General features: G+C 36.0%; 1 long non-coding RNA gene across 1 annotated transcript; it reads right to left on the bottom strand.

The window, feature by feature from the left end:
• LOC138924210 (uncharacterized) lies at positions 1 to 6,512 on the bottom strand. Its single transcript, XR_011438978.1, has 2 exons — positions 6,408 to 6,512; positions 1 to 1,232 (listed from the first exon to the last, which is right to left on the bottom strand). It is a non-coding gene; the product is annotated as an uncharacterized lncRNA (long non-coding RNA).
• Positions 6,513 to 13,224: the final 6,712 nt, after the last annotated feature.

The raw sequence follows: 13,224 nt of genomic DNA, 5'->3' as shown, positions 1-13,224 counted from the left end.
TCATGTGAAGAGAAGACTTTATTAATGTCCAAAAACATGGGCCTTCTTCATAGACAATCAGAAAAATTATCATAAGGTATTAAAATTTTTCTATTCTTACAAAATAATTTTTCAGAATAATCTTTTAAAATACGCAGTTACAAATTTACTATCAACCACATTATGTTGCATATTTAATGCCTTTTAAACTAATCATAAATGACAAATACACTACCTGTGAACTCATTAATGTCTTCATAAAAGAAAATTTAAATCTTTTGAGAGAGTAGTGATTGTTAGATGATACAAATACAAAAATTTGAGAACCATTCCATCAGATTACCTAGCAATGTTGGGAACAGTAGGTGGTCAATAAACCTTGAAAGGCTGGTTCTTTACAGCCTCAGTTTCCAGCTTTGTTTCACTGTATCATCCTACACTATTCCAGAATATATGCTGTGTTGTTGACTTTCCCTAGGAGCGTCAGCTTCTATACATTTGTATATGCTAGTCCCTTTCTTCCTTTGATAGCCAACTTATTCATCAAGATTAGCTCAGATGCCACTTTTTATAGGCAGCCTTCCCCAGTGTTTCTACACTATCCCATGCACACTTAGCTATGTATTGTAGTCGTTTGTGTGTATACATTCACTTTAAGCTATTTGAGAGCAGGGACTTGTTTTGTGCATTGTTTGTCTCTTAGTACCCAGCACAATACCCTATAAATGTTGTAGTACCCAGAACAATACCCTACAAATGTTCTTGAATTGATTGGTTGAAGTGGAGATTTCTAAATTTTTGTAAGTTCACATCTTTAGCAATATGAATTCATGGAGGAAATATCTTTGGGGAATATGATTTTCATCTTATGTATTCAAAGCTAGTGACTGAAGGAAATTCTGGCTCTGTTACTTATAACCTGTGATGTAATTTCAGGGATGGATAGAATATATACTAGTGAAGCTCTTAATATATGTCAACCTACCACTGCTGGGTTGATTTCATAGTCTGCTAAACCGTCTGCTATGTACAAATATCAACAATTTGGAGAAAGACCCTGACTCAGGTTGTGACAAGTGCCACTGTGCTGTAGGAAGGGCTATGGCTCAGCTGAGACTGGCTCCAGAGGTGAGAGTTGCTGCAGTTCAATTCTGCTTTGGAAAATTCTCCATTGGATCAGAGGTAATGCTGATTTACTGACCATCTGAAGGCTGAGCTGGTGGGTGATTAATGAAGAAAAACAAAGGAAAAACCTAGAACCAAAAGGAAGATTAGATAACCCACAGACTGGAAAATATATTTAAAAATCATACATCTGATAAAGGGCTTGTGCCCAGAATATATAAAGAATCCTTACAACTCAATAGTAAATAAAATAACTCAATTTAAAAATGGGCCAAAGACTTGAATAGATATTTCACCAAAGAAGACATACTAATGGCTAACAAGTACATGAAAAGTGCCTAACATCCTTAGTCAACAGAGAAATGAAAATTAATACCAAATGAGATACCACTATATACTTTCAAGGAAGTTATAACTAAAAAAGCAAAAATTACTGCATGTTGGCTAGGATATGCATAAAGTGGAATTCTCATACATTACCGGTGGGAATGTAACATAGTACAGCCACTTTTGAAAAGAGATTGGCAGTTTCTTAAAAATTACATGTAACCCAATTCCACTTATAGAAATATAACCAAGAGAAATGAAAATATGTCCACACAAAGATTTGTACACAAACTTTCATAGCAACATTAGTTATAATAGTCAAAAGTAGAAACAACTCAAATGTCCATTAACCAGTGAGTGGATAAACAAAATGTGGTATATCCATACAATGAATACTAGTCTGTGATAAAAAGGAACAAAATACCAATGCATACTACACAATGGATGAACCTCAAAAACATTATGCTAAAGATACAAAAGACTACATATTGTGAGAAAGTAGAATGGTGGTTGCCAGGGGCTGGGGAGAGGAGAAAACAGGGAGTTAGTGTTTAATGGGCACAAAGTTCCACTCAGGGAAGATAAGAAAGTTCTGTAGAAAGAGGGGGAAAGTAACCATTGTGAAATATGCCTACTCTCCAAAGGCCTACTCTCCAGGGAAAAGACAATACCAGAACCTTAGCTTATGTGGAGCAAGGGCATTTCCTCAACTCCAGCTCCCTCTAGGCTTTCCGTCTCACCTAAATGGGATGAAAGGGAATGCTAACAAATAGTTGTGAAGGTCACAGTCCAGGGACACAGGCCCACAAAAAGATTGAGTTTTTGTTTTGTTGTGGGTTTTTTTTTGGTGAGGAAAATTGGCCCTGAGCTGACATTTGTGCCAAACTTTATTTTGTATGTGAGATGCTACCACAGCATGGCTTGATGAGCAGTGTATAGGTCTGTGTCCAGGATCCAAACCCACAAACTGTGGGCCGCCAAAGCAGAGTGCACAAACTTAACCAGTATGCCACTGGGCTAGCCTCAAAAGATTGAGATTTAATCATAAGATTATAGAATGATTCTTCTCTTCCGTACCTTAACACTACATCAATAGGGATCCAGTAGAATAACAGTGAAGTATTGCTGAAGAAGGTGCAAGAAAGACTGTGTCTGAGGAGGAGTTCTAATGGAAGCCCAAAGACTAGAGAGAGAAAAAGGACACTAGATGAATTTGAACTCTGTGGCACCTGCTACTATAGAAAGCATTAAACGCAGCCCAACTCCTAGCCAGATTAACATAAAATCTCACATTAGAGGCCTATTTACCTCAGTTCCTATTATCTGTTTCATCAGGTCCAGCTTCCAGCAAAAAAGAATTTACAAGTCATGCCAAAAGGCAGAAAAAATACAGAGACAGAAAAAGCCTCACAATTGGACTCAGATTGACACAGGAATTGGAATAAGTAAACTGAGAATTTAACTATCGTCAATATGTTAAGGGCTCTTGTGGAAAGTATAAGACAACATGCAAGAACAGATGAGTAATGTAAGCAGAGATATGGAAACTCTAAGAAAGAATCAAAAGGAAATGCTGGAAATCAAAAGCACTGTGACAGAAATGAAGAACGCCTTTGACAGGATCATCAGGACACTTGACATGGCAGAAGAAAGAACCAGTAAGTTCGAAGACCAGCCAATGGAAACTTCCCAAAATTAAATGCAAAGTGAAAAAAAGAAAAACATGCAAGGACTGTGGGACGATTAAGGGTGTACTATACATGTAACTGGAATACTAAAAAGAGAAGGAGGAAGGAATGGAGCAGAAGAAAGACTTGACGTACTAACGGCCCAAGAACTTCCCTGAACTAATGACAGATGGCAAACCAAAGATCCAGAAGTCTCAGAGAATACTCAGCAGGATAGATAGATAAAAAAAAATCTACACCTGGGCACATCATAATGAAACTGCAAAAAACTAAAGACAAAAAAAACTTGAAAGAAGCCAGAATTTGGAAAAAACTTACCTGTAGGGGAAAAAAGATAGGAATTATAGCAGATTCTTGTCAGAAACCATGTAAGCAAGAGGAGAGTGGAGTGAAATATTTAAAATATTGAAAGAAAAAACCCATCAACCTAGAATTCTATATCCAGCAAAATTATCCTTCACAAGTAAAGGATAAAGACTTTCTCAGAAAAGCAAAACCTGAGAGAATTCATTACAAGCAAGAAATGTTAAACTGTTCAGTCCTGAAAGAAATGCTAATAGAAGTTCTTCAGGGAGAAGGAAAATGATATAGGTCAGAAGCTTAGAGCTACACAAAGGAAGGAAGAATGTCAGAGAAGGAATGAATGAAGGTAAAATAAAATCTTTATTTTTCTTATTAGTAATTTATTAAAAACAAAACTTTTAGATTGTTTAAAGTCATAATAGGAACAATATACTGGATGATTATAGCAAATGGATAGGTGAAACGAATGACAGTGATACCACAAAGGTCAGGAGGACAGAATCAGGAATACTCTGCTATAAAATACCTGCACTACATGTGAAGCAGTAAAATTATTTGAAATTAGTTTTTAGTTTAGTTAAAAACGTATATTGTAAACTCTAGGGAAACCACTAAAAATTTTTTTAAAGAAGTATAATTGCTGTCCTAAGAGGGGAGATAAATAGATAATATAAAATGTTCAAGTAAAACCAGAGAAGGCAGAAAAAGAGGGAGAAAAAAGTAACAAAGAATAAATGCAAGGAATAGAAAACAGTTACAAACATGGTAGATATTAATTCAACTATATCAGTACTCACTTTAAATGTAAATTGTCTAAATACAACAATTAAGGGACAGTGATTGTCAGAGTGGATAAAAAACAATGGTTATGTTGTTAATAAGTGTATGTTGCTTATAAGAAAACCAGTGTAAATATAAAGACACATGTAGATTAAAAGCAGAGAGTTGGAGAAAGATGTACCATGTTAATACTAATTAAAAGAAAGCTGAGGTAGCTACATTGATTTCAGACAAAGCAGAATTCATAACAAGGACAATTATCAGAGATATAGAGGGGCACTACATAATGATAAAGGAGTTAATTTTCCAAGAAGACATAACAATTCTTAATGTGTTTGCATTTATCAACAGAGCATCAAAATACAGGAGATGAAAACTGAGAACTGAAAGGAGAAATAGAAAAAATCCACTATTACAGTTAAAGACTTCAATACCTTCGTTTAGTAATTGATAGATCAAACAGGCAGAAAATCAGTAAGGATATAGTTGACCTGAACAGAACTATCAATGAACTTGATCTAATTGTCATTTGTAGAATATTCTGTCCCACAACAGCAGAATACCTGTTCTTTTCAAACTTGAATTAACAATCACCAAAATAGGCCATATTCTGGACTATAAAAGCACACCTTTACAAATCTGAGAGTACGCAAATCATACAAATTATACTCTCAGACTACAGTGGAATTAAACTAGAAATAAATAACAGAAAGATAACTATAAAACATCCAAATATTTGCAGATTAAACAACACACTTCTAAATAACACGTCAAAAAAGAAGTCTCAAGAGAAATTCAAAAATACTTTGAGCTAAGTTAAAATACAACTTATCAAAATTCATGAGATCCAGAAAAAGCAATGTTTAAAGGGAAAGTTATAATATTAAATACATATATTAGAAAAGAAGAGAGATCTAAAATCTCTAATCTAAGCTTCCCCCTTAGAAAACTAAGAAAGGGCAATTTAAACTGAAAGCAAGCAGAAGAAAGGAAATAATAAAAATTTGAGCAGAAATAAATGAAATTGAAAGCAGGAAATAAATAGAGAAACTCAACAAAACCTAAAGATGTTTCTTTGAAGAGATAGATAAAATCAATAAACCTCCAACCAGGCTAAGAAAAAAAGAGAGAAGACACAAATTACCAATATCAGAAATGAAAGAGGGGCCATTACTACTGATCCTGTGGACACTTAAGGATAATAAAGAAATAATATGAACAACTCTATGCCCATAAACTTGATAACTTAGATGGAATAGAGTAACTCATTGAAAGTCTAAATAGGTCCATAACTATTAAAGAAATTGAATCATTAGTTAAAAACCTTCCAGAAAAGAACGCTAGGCTCGGATAGTACCAAATATTTTAGGAAGAAAAAATATCAATACTCCACAACCTCCTCCAGAAAACAGAAGCAGAAGGAACATTTCCTAATTCACTCTATGAGGCTGGCATTACCCTAATGCCAAGAACAAATAAAGACATTACAGGAAAGAAAAACCACAGACCAAGACCCCTCATGGCCATAGATGCAAAAATCCTCTATGAAACATTAGCAAACTGAATCCAACAATGTATAAAAAGAAGTATGCACCACAACCAACTGAGATTTAGGCCAGGTATGCAAGGTGATTCAACATTAAAAAATCAATCGATGTAATCCATCACATAAACAGGCTAAAGAAGAAAAATAATGTGACCAATTGAGGCAGAAAAGGCATTTGACGAAATGCAAAAGCCACTCATGATAAAACCTCTCAATAAACTAAGAATAGAGGGAAGCTTCCTTAAATTTTACAAAAGAACACTTACAAAAAACCTACACCTAACATTGTACTTAATGGTGAGAGACCGAGCACTTTCTCCCTAAGATTAGGAAGAAGCAAGTTGTCCAGTTTTACCTGAATGATGGGAAGAAGGCAGCAATGAAAATATCTGAGGAAGAGCATCCTAGGCTGAGGAAACAGCAATCACGGAAAAGAGTTTGATGAGCTTGAGGAACAGAGAGGAGGTTAGGATGGTTGGTGTATCATGAATGAGTAGGCGAGTGGTAGGAGGCGAGATTACGGAAATAAGAAAGGGCCGGATTATGCAGAACCTTGGAAATAAAGTAAGGAATTTGGATTTTATTCCAATAGCATTGGAAAGTCAGAGAGGGCTATGATCTGACTTACACTTTTAAAAGTGTTAGTTGCTGACACGAACCTCTCAGTTGTGGTCATGTACGTCCTTGGGAGATATTCACTCTTTGCATCTGGGTTCAGAAGATGAGTCCTGCTGGAGTCCTGCTCCAGCTGAGTCCAGGTTCCTGAGGGAGGGACGGAGTCGGCGCAGTGAGGGAAGAGACGTGAGACTTGAGTTGGTATAATCAAGTCTAACTTTACTGTGCACAAGTGTCGTTTTTATATTTTTCAGGATTAGTACAGAAATAGCTCTACAAATATTCTCAGAGAGATAAGGACATACAAAGCGAGCACAAGAATATTTATTAGCATTCCATTGTATAGAGCATAAGGTTAATGATCGTCTTCTTCGCAATTGACTGTTATTTATTGTCTCTAAGCTAAAAGAGATAGGTACCTTGACATCAGTTGTAATTCATGGTAAAGTTAAATCAAAGAGAGAAGGTCCAGACCTCCGGACAGGACAGCATTCCGTCTGTTTACGTCCTGGGGGAGCCACCCATGCCTCCCTCGATCATCCATGTCATTAGTATAGATGGCTAATGGGAACAAAAGGCAACTCCTGGGTATCTTATCCCCAGGGCTACGTGCGTTCTCAGCGGGTAGCTAAAATTCTTTACATTCCTGCGCCCCTTAGTGGGTGAAAGCATTCCTTTGTCTTTCAGGGGGTAGGGCTAATTGTCCCTTGAGCACACTGCCGGGAGAAAATATCATTTTGCTAGTAAAGCATCAGGCTGAAAAGATAAGTTAAACCATGTAAAGCAGAAACAAGTATAGTCATAACCTTGATAGAAAGCATGCATACATTTCAGAAAATATCAGGGGTGTTGGTCGGCCATTCTTCACTGAGGGGCGTCCCTGCGCCCCTTGGCCCTTCTCAGCCTGGACCCTGTCAGACGGCTGTATAGGCGTCGGTAACAAGGCTCCCGGCAGAGTCCATTAGCAGCTAATGCCAAAGGTACTCTCGCATATCCAAGTTTCGTAATGAGCCTTAATAAAATTGCCCACCCTAGAGAAGAAAAATATGTAACCACCACTGCTACCGGATTGTCACTATACAGCAGGAGGCATGCACCAGGCATACATGAAGAGAAAAAATTTGGAAGAATTCAAAGTCAATTTTTTAAAGTATGTGGTTTTGAAGTATAGTTTTAAAAAATTACCATTCTCAAGAAAATCTGAACAGCCGTATGGAACCTGTCTATGCTTTTGCTGTGAAATTGCTACTGAAGGCCTTGTCCCTTTCATCACTCACTACTCCTACAAAAAACCACACCTAAGAAATTCTTTTAAAAATTAATGTCAGGACAACAGGTTTTTCCTGAGGAACACATGTGATTTCTTCCTTCTAGTAAGAGCTAGATAATGCACTTTATTTCCATTTTACACTGGCTGCTTAAAATTTGCGACTCAGTTACAGAAACGGAACTGACTCGTTATTAGAATATTGGCATTCTCCTTATCTATATCTACCACTCGTTGTATCTAGGATGTTATTGAAAGCAGCTTCTAATCCATTTGGGAATAGATTGAGTATATATTTTACCCAGGCAAATTTTATGACTAATTGTCTACTACCTTTAATAAACCAAGTGCTTTAAGTCTTTCTGTGGGGTGATTAACAGTAAAGAATATAAGTGAATGCAAAGGACTAGAGATTATTAATTTAAAAGCATTTTTATGTCAACAGAGTGAACTGAAGTGCATTTCCTCATGTATACGAGTCAGTAAGTCTTTGCTCTAGCACAGCATAGAAGCAGAAGACAGGGTCATTCTTATCTCTAGTCATCAACACTGTTTGTCTACCTTAAATAGAGCCTTTGTACTTTAGCTTCCTTATTTTATTATTTTTTGCTTTTCATGTTAAATATGTATGTCTGCAAGTCAAGAAAGTGCAACTTCTGCTATAAAACTGCACTGAAAAGAGCTAGACCTACAGGATAACTTAGCAAATGGCACTTACGTTCAACCATATGGGTAGCTAGTTTCAAGGAGTAATTATTTAGTGGGCATTAAAACACCACTTATAAACAGAGTGTTTACCAGTTAAAAATTAAACAGTAAATTATGTTTATTGCTTTTCTCAAAGGCTAATCTCTGATTCATTTCGTTTCCTTTCCATGATAACTTACTCTATCAAATCCTGCCCCAGTGAAGCATTGATCACAGGATCCCTAATCACGTGCTGAGGAAGCTAGAACCTCACAGCCCGAGGTCCCTTGAAACTTCTGCCTCGTGGGGGCTGCACACACACGCAAAAGCACTGAACACACGAAACAACTGCTGAACAAGTGAATGTAATTATACTGTAAATCTTTTCTTACTTAGATGGTTCATTTTAAGGAGTATATTGCTGGCATACAAGCTAGAAGTGGAATTGTCTGCTGCTAAGGGTCACAAGCAAACTCAAGCCCTCCAGCCTTTAGTGTGACACACTTGTAATAGAAAATTATAGAAAGAATGTCTTGATTTTCTTGATAGTTGCTATATTTTCATTATAACTATATCTAGATATGAGGTAAATATGATATGTAATATAGATGCATACTGATAGATGTTATGTGTCAAATCCATACATAACTATAATAAAAGTATCGATAGTCATCTCAATAACGCATAACTTGTCTACATTGTTTGAAATTGCAACCCCACTAGCAGAAACCACACCCACACTGCTGATCTTCTCTGTTTTGCTCCATGTTTTATGTATCATTTATCACCTTCTAACACACAATATAATTTTCTTATTTATTATGTTTATTTATTGTCTTTTCTATTACTAGAAGGTGAGCTCCATGAAGACAATTTTTAACTCTCTAAAGAAAATATTCCCTATGTTATCAATAGTTTTTTTAATTTACAAAAATCGAATGTGAATGTATCGATTTTAAATACACGTATGGTAAACATTACGACCTTTAAGCCCTTGTGTTCCGTAAATGAATAAGTATTAAAGGTGGAATGGATAATTGTAAAATTCAGGAAAATATCCACTTAAATATCTCACTTCTTCTTTGGCCCTTTCTTTCAAATTATCACATTCTAGTTTCTGGGCTGGGAACTGAGAGATCTGAGCTTATCAGAACAAAGTAAGCCTAAGGACTGCGAGAGAACTCTCTTACAAACTGCTCAAGCTCAGCTCACGAGCCTTGTAAGCTTCGTATTATTGCTTTCAAGGCTTTTGCTTTTTTTTCTTTTTTTGCACCTGGGTTCTCTATCTTTGAAATAATTAGAACTCTGACTTCTAGGGAATATAATAGTTCATTGATATATTCCAAGTATCCAGAACAATGTCTGGCATGTAAGTGCTCAATAATCACTTGTGGAATGATATCAAGTACTATGACTTTGCAGAATCTGAATATTGTCTATAAAGTGTGTTACTTTGAACAGTGTTATAGGAGACATGTACCGTCATGTCTTCTTAATTCTTGACACTTAATCTCTTCTTGGTTACTTAAGTTAAATAAATATTGGCTTTTCTAAGTTAAAGCATTCCTTCAAAATGTTTATTTAATGGAGAGTTGCTCAACTTTACGTTGCTCTCTTCCTCATGTTATGTACTTACTTATTTCTATATGCTCTGTAATGAACAATGACAAAAATTGGGAGAGTATTATTCATTTCTGGGATCCTTTTTCAGAATGCACATCCAAAATTTGTAGTTGATACCTAGTGTTAAATTGAACAGTGGGGAGGGAAAACACATGGAGTCTTCACATGTACAGTGATCTTGTACTTTTAAAATCCCATAGTTTTTGATGAGTCTAAATTCCAAACACACTTATACTGCCTATAACTAAAATACAGTCATTTATTGATATTTAACATTTTCAGACTTTAAAAATCGTAAAGCCCATCAAAGCGAAAGGCCCTGGACAGCAGACAACTGCTTTTCTTTATGTACCTGGCTTTACCTAAATCATCCTGTTCTTACATTTCCTTAATTTTCCCCTCTTGTGCAGTCACTGATAGCCTGAGGGAACCCACATCAGAAAGGAGACAGAAGAGGTCTATAATTATTTATTTTTCCACTTTTTTTGAGGTATAATTGACAAATGAGAATTATATATATTTAGGTTATATGACATGATTTTTTAAGGAGTATAACATGATGATTTAATATATATATACATTCTGAAATGATTACCACAATCAAGTTAATTAACACATCCATTACCTCACAGAAGTACCTTTTTTTTGGTGATAACACTTAAGATCTACTCTCTTAGCAAACCAAGTGTACAATACAATATTATTAACTGCAATCATCATACCATACAGATCCCAAGAACTTATTCATCTTATAACAGAAAGTTTGTACCCTCTGACCAACACCTCCCCATTTTCCTCACTCCCAGCTCCTGGTAACTGCTGTTCTACTTTCTTTTATATGAGCTCAACCTTGTTAGATTCCACATATGAGTGAGATCATACAGAATTTGTCTTTCTGTGTCTGGCTTATTTCACTTAATGTAATATCCTTCAGATTCATCCATGTTGTCACAAATGGCAGAATTTCCTTCTTTTTCATCAGTGAATAATAGGCCATCACACATATATATATATATACATACATACATATATATCACATTTTCTTTATTCATTATCCATCAGTGGACACTTAGGCTGTTTTCCATTTCTTGGCTATTATAAAGAAGGCTGCAGAGAACAGGGGAGTGCAGATATCTCTACAAGATCCTGATTTCATTTCCTTTGGAAATATTCCCAGAAGTGGGGTTGCTGAATCAGTGGTAGTTCTATTTTTAATTTTTTGAGGATCCTCCATACTGTTTTCCATAGTGTCTGTACCAATTTAATTCCCACCAACAGTGTATGAGGGTTCCCTTTTTTGCATGTCCCTATCAACGCATTATCTCTGGTCTTTTTGATAATGTCTATCCTAACAGGTGGGAGGTGATATCCCATTATGGCTTGGATTCACATTGATGATTAGTGACATTGAGCCCCTTTTCACATACCTACTGGCCATTTGTATGTCTTCTTTGGAATAATGTCTATTTAGGTCCTTTGCCCATTTTTTCAACTGTTTTGTTTTTGTTTTTGTTTTGCTATTGAATTGTACGGGTTCCTTATATATTTTGGGTATTAAACCCTTATTGGATATGTGGTTTGCAAATTATCTTCTCCCATTCCATAGGTTGCCTTTTCATTTCCTTTATGGTTTTGTTTGCTGTGCAGAAGCTTTTTACTTTGATGTAGTCCCACTTTTTAAATTTGGCTTTTGTCACCTATGCTTTTGGTGTTATATCCAAAAAATCATTGCAAAGACCAAAATCAAGGAGACTATCCCTGATGTTTCCTTATAGGATTTTTATGGTTTCAAGTCTTACATTTAACTCCTTAGTCCATTTCAAGTTAATTTTTGTGTTTGATGTACATAAGGGTCCAATTTCATTCTTTTGCTAGTGGATATCTAGTTTTCTCAACACCTTTTATTAAAGAGACTATCCTTTCCCCATTATGTATTCTTGGCTCCCTTGTCCAAGGTTAGTTGACTGTATATGCTTGGATTTATTTCTGGGCTCTCTATTCTGTTCCATTGGTCTATGCGTCTGTTTTTACGCCATCACCATACTGTTTTGATTGCTCTAGATTTGTAATGGTTTGAGATCAGGAAGTGTGATGCCTTTACCTTCGTTCTTTCTCAAGATTGCTTTGGCTATTCAGGGTCTTGTGTGGTTCCATATGATTTTTAGGGTTTTTTTTTCTACTTCCGTGAAAAGTTCTATTGGAATTTTGAGAGCGATCGCGTTGAATCTGTACATTACTTCGGGTAGTAAGGACATTCTAGCACTCTTCTTCCAACCTATGAACTGGAAGCTCTTTCCATTCACTTGTGTCTTCTTCAATTCCTGTCATCAATGTCTTCTCGTTTTCAGCGCACAGATCTTTCACGTCCTAGGTTAACGTTATTCTTAAGTATTTTATTCTTTTTGATGCTATTGTAAATGAGATTATTTAAATGGCATGTGTGTGGAGTGGGAGAAGGTGCAGTGAGCCGCTGAACACTATAAAATTGCCAAATGTATCATTAGTATTCCCCCATCCTTCCTTCCTCACTTACATGATAGTCCTGTGCTCTCGTGGACTCATGGCACCTCTGATTACCAGAGTTCTGCACTTTCCAAAGTGCCCCATTTTAGAAATTTATCCCTCTCTCCTCCCTGATCATCAAAACACTAATTCCTTTAGTAACTTCTGATCTGATAAGATATTAGGAGGAAATTATGAAATTGATTATATAAATTATATGATTAAGGTTATTCACAATAAAATTAGTTCATTTATTTGGGTATGTAAACTCAATAAATATTTACTAAACATTTAAATGCCAGTTCTGCTAGGTATACAGAAATACCTAAAACTCAGTCTCTGCTTTAAGGAACTCACGGTTTCGAAAAAATGAATGATATACTTAACTTTCCCAAGGATATTATTAATTTTCTTGGAAATGTTCACAGATCATATCGCAGTTGTTTTCACAACATGTTTAAGATCTCAGATGCTGCCATAGGCAATGAAGGATAAGAGTTCATCTTATGCCATGCCCCATCTTGCATGTTTTAAGCCAGCAATTCTGAATTACATGAAGATCCTGGAGCAGACTGGTTGATTCCTCCTCCCATGCCTTTGCAAATGCTACCATTCCTATGTACAAGGCCTACCCCCTACCTACCCTTCTTGCACAATTCTTTGCATTTGTCCAAAGTCAGCCCTGATGTCAACACTTTGCAGACGCCTTTTTATTGTCACCCTTCTCCTAATTAATCCCTCCATTGTTTTAGCTAAATCTGTGCCTTGTGTGTCACATTGTG

The sequence above is a fragment of the Equus caballus genome, chromosome 5, assembly GCF_041296265.1.
Source record: "Equus caballus isolate H_3958 breed thoroughbred chromosome 5, TB-T2T, whole genome shotgun sequence".
NCBI classification, from domain to species: domain Eukaryota; kingdom Metazoa; phylum Chordata; class Mammalia; order Perissodactyla; family Equidae; genus Equus; species Equus caballus.
Note: the sequence above shows the minus strand (reverse complement) of the source record. Positions and strands in the feature narration are given on the sequence as shown.